Here is a 10,055-nt window from a genome sequence, read left to right on the forward strand (position 1 = left end):
CACTGGGGACGGGCCCCACCCCGGTGTCGAAATCCACCTGCCGCCACCGGCTCCCGCCCCCCGACTTCCCACCGGCGCCGCGGTGAGGGGCGGCCGAGACCTCCCCCTCCCCAAAAAACCCTCCCACCACCATCTCCTTCTCCCAGTCCCCCCCATGCCGTTCCCCCCAGCCCTTCACACCCCTCAGCCCCTGTGGGACAGGGACAGACCCTCAGGGAGGTGCTGGAAGCTTTGGGATGGGGGATCCCCCGAACAAAGGGGCTGGACCCCCAGAACCCCCTGATCCCCGGCACTGAGTCTGGGGCAGGGAGGCTGCCCGGGAAGTCCCCCAGCTGTGTGGGGACAACCTTCTTCCCCTGCCAGGTGTCACCCAGGAGGATTCCAAGGATCTGAGTGGGAACTGGGGGGGTCCCAAAATCTCCATGACAGAACCCATCTTTACCTGTGCTACCAACACCTGTGGGGGCTCAGCCTCGAGCTGGTGCTGAGGTGACAGCCTGAGCAGGTTTTGGGGTCCTGCTCCCCAGCTGGAGCTCAGCTCTGCCCACCCCAACCCTGGGGACCATCCTGGGGGTGTCAGGAGAGGGAAGGCACCGAAAGGGTCCATCACTTCCACCCACAGCAGTCCCCAGCAGGGTCCTGAGCCCCCCCAGCCCCCTGCTCCCCATGGGTGCAAAATTGGGGTTAAACCCACAAAACCCCACGGTGACAGCCTGTCACGGGGTTTTGGGGTGGCAGCTGGAAGGCACGGGCTCCCCCCGGGTCTGGGGACACAGGGGACATGGCAGGGACGTCCCCGAGCCCCCCCAGCCGTGATGGGAGGGGAAGGGACCCTCTGTGGGGTTCTGGGGAGGTCCCCCCTGTCACAGCTCCAGCACGGCCCCTCCACAGCTCTCCTGACCCCACTCCTCACAGTCTCCCTCAGCTCGGGGGTCCCCCCAAGCCCCTCAGAGCAGCCCCACCCCGACCAGTCACACCATCTCCACCATCCCCACATCCCTCCCAGCTCCAAAACCAGCGAACAAGGACCACTACTGGGATGGGGGGGGTTAAGCACTGGGAGGACCCCCCGTCACGGGCCTGCCCCAGCCACGCGAGAAAGCCTTCCCAGGACGTTTTTCCATGGGGGAAGGATGACAAAAATCCCCAGGGGGGCCCCCAGCGTCCTCCCTCCCTCCCTGGCGGGGCCCGACGACGCGCTGGCCATTTCACCGCAGGGAAACTGAGGCAGCGGCGAGTGAAGCGTCCCGTGAGTCACGGCCCGGGCTGGGCACAGGCGGCCCGGCCCGTCTCCCAGCCCCGCCGCTGCCTCGCCCCGCGGCGGGGCCGGGCGGGTGCAGCTGCCCCCCAGCACCGGGAGCCCCAGCAGGTGGGACGGGGGCTGTGGGTGTCCGGGGGGATATTGCAGGTTTAGGGGCACGCCGTGGGTTTGGGAGGATGCCGAGGCTTTGGGGGGATGCCGCGGGTTGGGGGTTCCCCACTCCATGCCCAGCCCCACGGGAAGGGGTCTCAGACCCACGGGAAGGGGTCTCAGCCCCACGGGAAGGGGTCTCAGCCCCACGGGAAGGGGTCTCAGACCCACGAGAAGGGGTCTCAGACCCACGGGAAGGGGTCTCATCCCCACGGGAGGGGGTCTCAGCCCCACGGGAAGGGATCTCAGCCCCACGGGAAGGGGTCTCAGCCCCGCAGGAAGGGCCGTCGCGCTGTAAATTGGAGCGGGGAGGGGGACACACCACATCGGGGTGTCCCGGGAGGCGGCGGAGCCGGCAGCCCCGGGGCTCGGTGGCCGCTGGACGTGGCGGGGCGGCGAGCACAGACTTGCCGGGGCCGGGGCCGGGGCCGGAGCGGGCGGCGGGGCCGCCGCAGCCCGTTCCCAGCCGTCGGTCAGGGGCAGCCGGGACCCTCTCGGGGGGTCCCGTCGGGGGTCCCCGCGATGGCAGGGGGTACCTACGGGTCTAGCGGCGGCAGCGAGGTCCCGGCGGGTCCGTCCTCATCGGCGTGGCGTGGGCGCTGCTTCCCGAGGGGACCCCGAGGGACCCGCGCGGCTCCCCAGGGACGGGACACCCACTGGGCCGGGCGAGCAGGAATGGCCGGGTCCCAGCCCGGCCGCCGGCTCTTCCCTCCGCCCCCCCGCCCAGCTCCACCCCCGGCCCCGGTGATTTTAACCCTTGGAGGCAGAGCCCCAGCCCCGCCGCTTGACAGGAGCCGGCTCCGGTCCCAGGATCCGGCGGATGAAAGCGGAGGGAGGGGACGGGAAGTTCGCAGCAGACACCGCAAACAGGGGGGTAATTAAAGAAGAAAGAAACAACCGCCTCCCTCCCGCGCCCGTGGCCGCCTCCTCCTGCCACCCCCCCACACCCCGGGGACCCCCGGGCACCCCTCCTGTCCCCCACCCCGTCCAGGCACCCCGCAGCTGTCCCCTCTCTGCTGTTGGTGACACACAGGTGGCCGCCCTCCTCCTGCCAGTCCCCCCGGGCACCCCACAGCTGTCCCCCCACCCGGGGATGACACACACAGGTGCCCACCTTCCTCCTGCCACCCTCTTGGGTGTCTGTCTGTCTCCCCACTCCGGGGGCGTCACACCTGCCCCCTGTCCCCGGGGGTGTCACCTGTCCCCGTGGGGGGCTCAGTGCCCCCCGCTGTGGCTCAGCCCTGTGCCACGGGATAAATGGGACAGGGATGGACACAGGGGACAAGTTTTGGGGCCGGAGCTGGACCCGCGGCAGGAGGGAGTGGGATAATCGCTGCAGGACCCACCATGACCCAGACGGGATTTGGGGCAACCCAGAAGGGTCCAGGAGGTGCTGAGCGACCCCATCCCTGCTCAGCCTTGCATGTCCAAACCTCCCCGTCTCCCCTGTGCCCCCCCCGAGGCTGCCGAGAAACCTCGGGACTGCCGGGTGACAACACCAGTGGAGCCACTTAATCACCGGCGCGTCGTGTCCCCATTTCCACAGCCAAACCCCCAGGGCCTGCCCGGGGGCGGCCACAGCCGCGCGGGGACCCCCGTTGGAAGCCCACCCTGCCCGGAATCCCATGGGAAAGGGCTCCGGTGCCTCTCCAGAGCCGGGACCGGGCCGGTAGCGCCGCGATCCCGGCGTGCCCACACTCCCCGGCCAGCCTGCCAAGCGCCCGGCCGGGCGGAGGGTGCGGGGAACTCCTTCGCCCCGGGGAAAACTCTCCTGGTTTTCATCATCCCAGGGAATGGCTCCAGCGCCGCCGCCACCAAAACGCGGCCGCCGGTGGGGTGAGCGTGGCACGACGGCTGGGCTGGGGCAGGAGCTGGGATGGAGCTCCCGGGATGGGGACACCGGGATGGGGACACCGGGATGGGGACACCGGGATGGGGACACTGGGATGGGGACACCGGGATGGGAACACCGGGATGGGGACCCCTGGGGTGTGAAGGGGCAGGACGAGCGGCTGAGGGGGCTGGCAGGGCAGGGATGGGGGGGAACACACACGAGTGCTCCGTGGGGCACGTGGGACGTTATGAGGGGGATGTGGGGGGACACGGTTCCAGGGTCTCACTGCCAGCCCTTCTGCCTGCCTGGGAAGATTCAGAAGAGAGGGGACCCCCAGGTGTTATTGGGGCCGGTGTAGTGGCCCTGGGCTCCCTGGCTGCCCCCCTGCTTGCCAGATTGTTCCCTTCCCAGTGCATCGTGCACATGTGGCACGTCCCCTGTCCCTTCCCCTCGGGGTGTCCTCCCAGTCTCCCCAGTGCTGCAAGGACTGGGCTGGTGGGAGGGAGATGTGTCCCTGGCCAGGGATCCCAGTTGTGGGATGGCTCCTATCCCAGCCGTTCCCATCCTCTCCAGGGAGAGATGAGGGACACTCGGTGTGTCTCCTCCAGGGACAGGGATCTGGGAAGGCCCTGACCCTCCTCATCCCACTGGCACCGGACCCCAAGACCCCTCCCAAAACATCTCTGCTGGGTTAGGGGGGCAGGAGATGCCGGGAGGTGCCCGGGGGACCGTGGGGGGCTGAGATGCTGTGGCTGGATGGGGCAGTGGGGACCTGGAGGAGCAGGATTTGGGGGTCCAGGAGTCTGGGGGGGGGTCCTGGAGCCCCCTAAGCAGAGCTGGAGCCTCAGCTGGGATCACAAACGGGGAGGGAATTGCGGTGATGCCGGAGCGTTCCAGGGGGGATCTCCTCTGTCTGCAACCCCGAGCTGTGCCTTGAAATTACAGCTAATTACAGAGCTCATTTGCATAAATTATAAGGCAAGAGGCAAACGCCTCCAACCCCTCGCAGTGATCAGGCAGCAGGAGCCGCTCCAGCCGCTCCGGGAAGGGATGGGGGGGGGACCGAGGGGTGACTGGGGGGGTTCTGGGTCCTGCAGGAGCCGGGGTGGGGGCAGGAGGGGTCGGTGCTCCCCAAAACCTCAGCGGGACCCCCTGGGCGGGTGGGCACGAGGCAGCAGCGACCCCCCCAGTCCCCCAGAGCTGCCCCTGGGAGGGGGGACAGGCCCCTCGGTGTGCCCCGTGGGTGGTGGGAAGGGCTGGCACGGGGCAGGGGGGTACAGGATTGGGGTTGGGGACACCAGGGAAAGAACGGGGGGGGATGGAGGGAGGGATGGAGAGACAAAGAGATGGAGGGATGGAGGGAGAGAGTAGGAGAGTCTCCCCAGGAGAAGGGAATGGAGGGAGGGATGGAAGAGCAGGGATGTCCCCTCAAGTTCCAAGGGGGGACAGAGGGACATCCGAGCCCCCTCCCAGCCCTGGGGGCCGAGCACTTCAAACGCTCCCGGCTCCGGAAAGGGCCGCAATTTCCTGCTCTACCATAAAACCAATTAGGGGGCGGCTCTGGGGTCGGGGCATGTCCGTGCAGGGGTGTGTGTGGGGGGGGTTCATCCACGCGTGTGACCCCCCCGGTGCTCGGCGTGCCTGTGAGCACGTCCCTGTGCACCCACCCACACGCGTGGGTGCTGATGCCGGGGGGTAACCCCGGGGGGGTCTGCAGCGGGTGCCACGGGGCTGCGCCGTCTGGGTCGCCCCGTCCCGAGGGGACATCCCTGTGGGTGGCCCCGGGGCCTCAGACGGGGAGAGTCACTCTGGGATCCTCCCCGGAGGTTTTGGGGGGCCCCACGCGCAGACAGCCCCGAGGGGGTGACTCTGGGGTGACGCTGAACCCCCCCGAGGTGGTGACGGGAACCTGGGGGGGGACCCCGAGACTGCTGGGGGTGGCACGGTGGGCACGATGCCAGGTGGGTCAGGGACGGGGGTGGCTCTGGGTGGTCACAGCCCCCATGGGGTCACCACAGGCCCCGTGGGGTGGTCACAGTTCTCACAGAGTGGTCACAGCCCCCATGGGGTCATCACAGCCCCACGGAGTGATCCCACTTCCCAGGGGGGTGTCACACTCGCCCTAGGGTGCTCCCAGTAAACGGTGGGACATAACCCCATCCCTGTCCCCAAGATGTGCCATCACGGGGACCAGGATCCAGCCCCGTGCCAGCCGTGGTGTCCCTGGGAAGGTTTGGCACCCCCGGGACCGGCTGGCACCCCCGGGAACAGCCGGCACGGCGCTGCCCACCTGCTCCCCGAGGACAAGGGCACCTGCCTGCCTGGCAGAGATTCCTATCGGGATTATCGCGACGGGATTCCCGTGCCCGCGGTGCGTGCCAGGTCACGGCGTGCCCGGAGGGAGCAGTTTCCTCCCCGGCAGCAGGAATTACTGTCGGGACTCGACCTCTCCGCGACGCGGCGACGGAGCTGCCGGCTGGGAGCGGGGTTAAATGGGAGCCGTAATTTGGGGTTTAATTAGCCCCGCGTTAATCTCGCCGCCGTATCTGCTCCCGGCCGGGCCCGGCTGTCACTCAGGGCATGGGGAAACCTGCCTGGCACGGAGCGGGATGGGGCGCGTGGAGGCAGCGGGAATGGGGGCGTGGGGATGGAGAGGGGAGGGATGAGCGCAGGGACACGCGGCTGGGACAGGGAGGGGACATTGGGGACAGGGACACCGCTGCACTGGGGACAGGGACACGGCTGCACTGGGAATGGGGCGCAGGGATGTGGAGGAGATGGGGAATGGGGATGCAGATGGAATGGGGGGATGGATCGGGGATGGGGACAGGGACCCCGGGCTGCTCTGGGGACATGGATCATGCAGGCACATGAAGGACAATTCCTGGCTGAAATGGGGACAGGGACACACAGTGGCACTGGAGACAGGGATGGGAATGGGCACATGGATGCAGTGGGAAGGGGGATCGGGGACAGGGACACTGGGCTGCACTGGGGACGTGGGGACACACAGTGGGCCTGGGAACGGGGACACGTGGTTGCTCCAGGGACAGGGATCTGGGCTGGGAAGGGGCCCGGGCACAGGGCCAGGCTGGCAGTGAGGAGGTGCCACAATTCCCGTAACTGAGCGTGGGCTTGGGCACAAATCCCGTTGGCTCAGGGCACGGGGAGGGTGGCAGGGGCTGGGGACAGGGACAGCAGGGCTGGGCACCGCAGGGGGTGGCGTGTCCTCACCCCCTGTCACAGCTCTGGGTCCTCTGGGCCCTCCAGGCCCCCCTGGTGAGGCCTGACCGTGGCCCTCACTGTGTGTCCCCATGTCCCCATGTGCCCATCCCAGCCTCACTGTGCCAACCTGTGTGTCCCTGCTAGAAGGTGGCAATGCCACGTGGGATGTCCCTGACAGCCTGAGCTGAGCTTTTGGGGTCTCCCTGGTCCCCTTCTGGGTGTCCCCTGGCCCAGTGCCCCGTGAGTGTCCCCTGGCAGTGCTGGGTCCCTCTCTGGGGTGCAGGGACAAGTTTGGGGTCGGTGCCACATCCCACACAAGGCCATCCCCGTGTCCTTGGGGACACCTGTGCTGCTTCCCGGGGCTTTTCCAAGCAGGGCCGGAGCCAGAGCCCATCCCAAGGGTGCCCACGGGTGTCCCCCACCCCCAAATCCCCCCTTCCTTCCACCCCAGGATGGAACCCCGGGGGTGAGGGGGGTCTGCCCGACCCCAACCCCCTCAGCTGCGCCCTGGGGGACCCCCGGGTGGGTCTGGGGGCGCGGGGGCGGCGGTGCCAGGCTGTGAGTAAGCGGGGAGGGAGGGGGGTAGGGAGGGAGGGAGGAGGGTAATTAAAGGGAGGCGCTCCCGCCGCAGCAGGTTCCCACAAATGGGAGGCCCCGCGGCCACAGACACGGCACAACAAAGCACCGGGCAATTATTTGGCTCCACTGGGAGCTGCTGGGCCCGTGGGGGGGCTGGAGAGCCAGCTGGGCACCCCCCGGGCTGGCAGCGCTGGCACCGGGGCAGGGGGGTCGTGGGGTGGGGTGGGGAGGACGCCCCTCTGGAGGGTTTGTGGGATGGGTGGGGGGGGACACTGGGATGGGGGGAGGGATGTGGTGGTGGGAACTGGGCACCCCTGACCCCCCTCTGGTACCCTGAATTCTCCCCCGAGCACCCCAACCTCTGTGAGGGGGCTGGGGACCCCCTCAAGCCCTCTGGAGCCCTGACGGGGATAGAACACCTCAAACCCCTCCAAGAACCCCAAACCCCCTGACGGGGATAGAACACCTCAAAACCCTCCAAGAACCCCAAACCCCCTGGACATCCCAATCTTTGTGACTGGACCCCCACCGGGGGGAGTTGGGGGCCCTTCGGGAGCCACTGCTGGGCGCCACCAAGTCGGGGACCCCCCGCCCCCCCCCCAAATCCTGCGAGGCGTCAGTGATGAGTGGGGGGGTCCCAAGGGGTCTGTGATGGGTGAGGGAGGTCTGGGGTGCTCCGGGGGCCGGTGAGGAGGTTTGGGGGTTCCCTGAGGAGTCGGTGATGGGGATGGGGGGGGTCTGGGGGTGTCCCCAGGGATCGGTGATGGGAAAAGGGGGGTCCAGGCCCCCCCCGGGTGTTCCCCGGGACTCCCCCCACCCTCGGGGGGACCCCGTGACGTCATCAGCCCCGAATGGCTCCCCCCCAACCTTCCACCAATCACAGGCGCGGTTCTGCATCCTCGCGCCTCCCATTGCCCGATCTTGCTGTCAATCAACTACTGCCACCAATCGGAAGGCGCGTTTCATTCTGGTCCCGCCCACGATGAAGTTTCACCCCCCCGCCTGCTGTCACTCAACCAGCGGCCGGTCACTGCCTGGGCTTGACCCCATTGGCTCCATGACCTGTCAATCAAAAATCCGCCCTTCCATTGGCTCTCCACCTCCGTCCGTCACCCCGCTCTCCGCGTCCTATTGCACGGCGGAGCTGCCCATCAACCGGTGACCCACAGCGGATTGGCCGGCCTGCCGCCATCTCTGCTCCGATTGGGCAGCGCTGCGGAGAGCCGGGCGGGGATTGGCTGCGAGGCCGCGGCGGGGCGGGGCGCGCAGGGCGGTGCCCGGAGGACGAAGATGGCGCCGTGAGCGGGTCGGAGCCGCCGCCGCCCCCCCGGTCAGTGCGGGCCGAGCGGGGCCGGGGGGCGGCGGGGGGATGCTGTGGTGGGGCCGGGCGCCCCCCGGCGGGACCCGCGGCCTGCCCAGACCCAGGTCCCGGCCGGGAGGGCCGCGCTTCCGGCGCCGTCGGCCCGGTCGGGGGCGGGCCCGGGCCCTCGGACCCGCCTCCCCCGGGACCCGCCCGGAGGGGCCGGAGGGGGCCCGGGATGGGGAGGGAGGTGCGGGGTCGTGGGGGGTCACCCGGGGATGGAGGGGGGAGTGTCAGGTCTGGGGATCCCCGGGCCGAGGATGCCCGGGATGCTCGGGGGGTCCCCGGGGGTGGGAGGGTCAGTTCTGGGGGGTCCCTGGGCTGGGGGTCTTCGGATCGCCGAGGGGGTCTGTGGTGATGGGGGGTCAGGTCTGGGTTTAAGGAGGGAATTCATCCCCCTGGTGGGATGTGGGCAGGTTCCCACGGTGGGATTCCTGCGCTGTGCAGCACAGCAGGGTCTGAGCCGTTCAGGAAAACCTGGATTGTTGCCGCTGGGACTTCCCAGGGAGGGGGTTGTGGTGGCTTTGATCCCCTCAATCCCCCTCCTGGGAAACCCTTTCCAAAGCAAGGAGCTGCTTCCAACCATCCCAGTTCCCTTCATTCCAGCTTGTCCTCTTGTTCCTCCTCAAAACACCCGGGAATTTCAAAATTCAGCCTCTGGATGTTGGGAAGTTCCTGGAATCCTGCGCTGTCCCAGGATTTAAACTGGCCCCTCCCAAATCCCAGATTATTCCAAGATTCCCTGTACGGGGGGATCCCCCTGGATCCTGTCCCTCGTTATTTCTCCGGGATAATGGGATCTGGGCCTTGCTGTGTCCCTGCCCTGCTGTTAATCCCCAGCCTGGCCCTAATCCCGCTCAAAGGGAGGGTGCAGCCCTGCAAAATCCCGGCTTTTCTGGGAAGAAAGCTCCCCCTTTTCCGGGAAAAGCCTTCCCTTTCATCCCAGGCCAGCGCTGGGCACCCGTTCCATCATCCCCAGGGGGCTGCAAGGGAATGAGAATTCCTTTGCCAAGGAGTGAGGCGACTCATCCCCAATTCCTGGGCCCTTCCAGGAGCCTGGGACTCCCACCTGGCTCTTCCCAGGGATTTGTGTGCTGTGGGAGAGGAGCCTTGGAGCTGGTGCTGGCCCAGGGAAGGCTCCACGTTCCCAGGCTCCACATTCCCAGGTCCTCCCTGCCACCTTATCCAGGGAATTGTTTCTGGAGCAGCTGCTGGATGGGGAATTCTCCAAGGGACACGTCAAAGCTGAGACGTGTTCAAATCCAGAGCAAAAGATTTAGCCAAGCTGGGAGGATTTGGGGGCCTCTTTGCCTTGGTTTAAACCTTTAAAAAGAAACTGTGTTTAAAAAAACCCAGGAATTTTTCCCAAAAACTCTTGTCCTTTTGGATTCCCAGAGTTGGAAAACCAGGGTGGATTTTGGCTTTGTGGGCACCAACCTGCTGCTGCTTTGAAGGATCCCCTTTTTTTGGGGGGGGAAGAGGGTGGCTTCAGGAATGGGCTGCAGGAAAACGAGGGTCTGGCAAATGAGGAAAACACGCTGGGAATGCTCTTTGGGAATTCCCTTGGGTGGCAGACACGGATGGGGAGGGGCTGGTGCAGCTCTGCAGCCCCTTGGACATGGCCCCCCCCGCAGGCCTGGGGGGTC

The sequence above is a fragment of the Empidonax traillii genome, unplaced genomic scaffold (assembly GCF_003031625.1).
Source record: "Empidonax traillii isolate 1590-97213 ecotype Southwest subspecies unplaced genomic scaffold, ASM303162v1 scaffold1983:size44596, whole genome shotgun sequence".
NCBI lineage: Eukaryota > Metazoa > Chordata > Aves > Passeriformes > Tyrannidae > Empidonax > Empidonax traillii.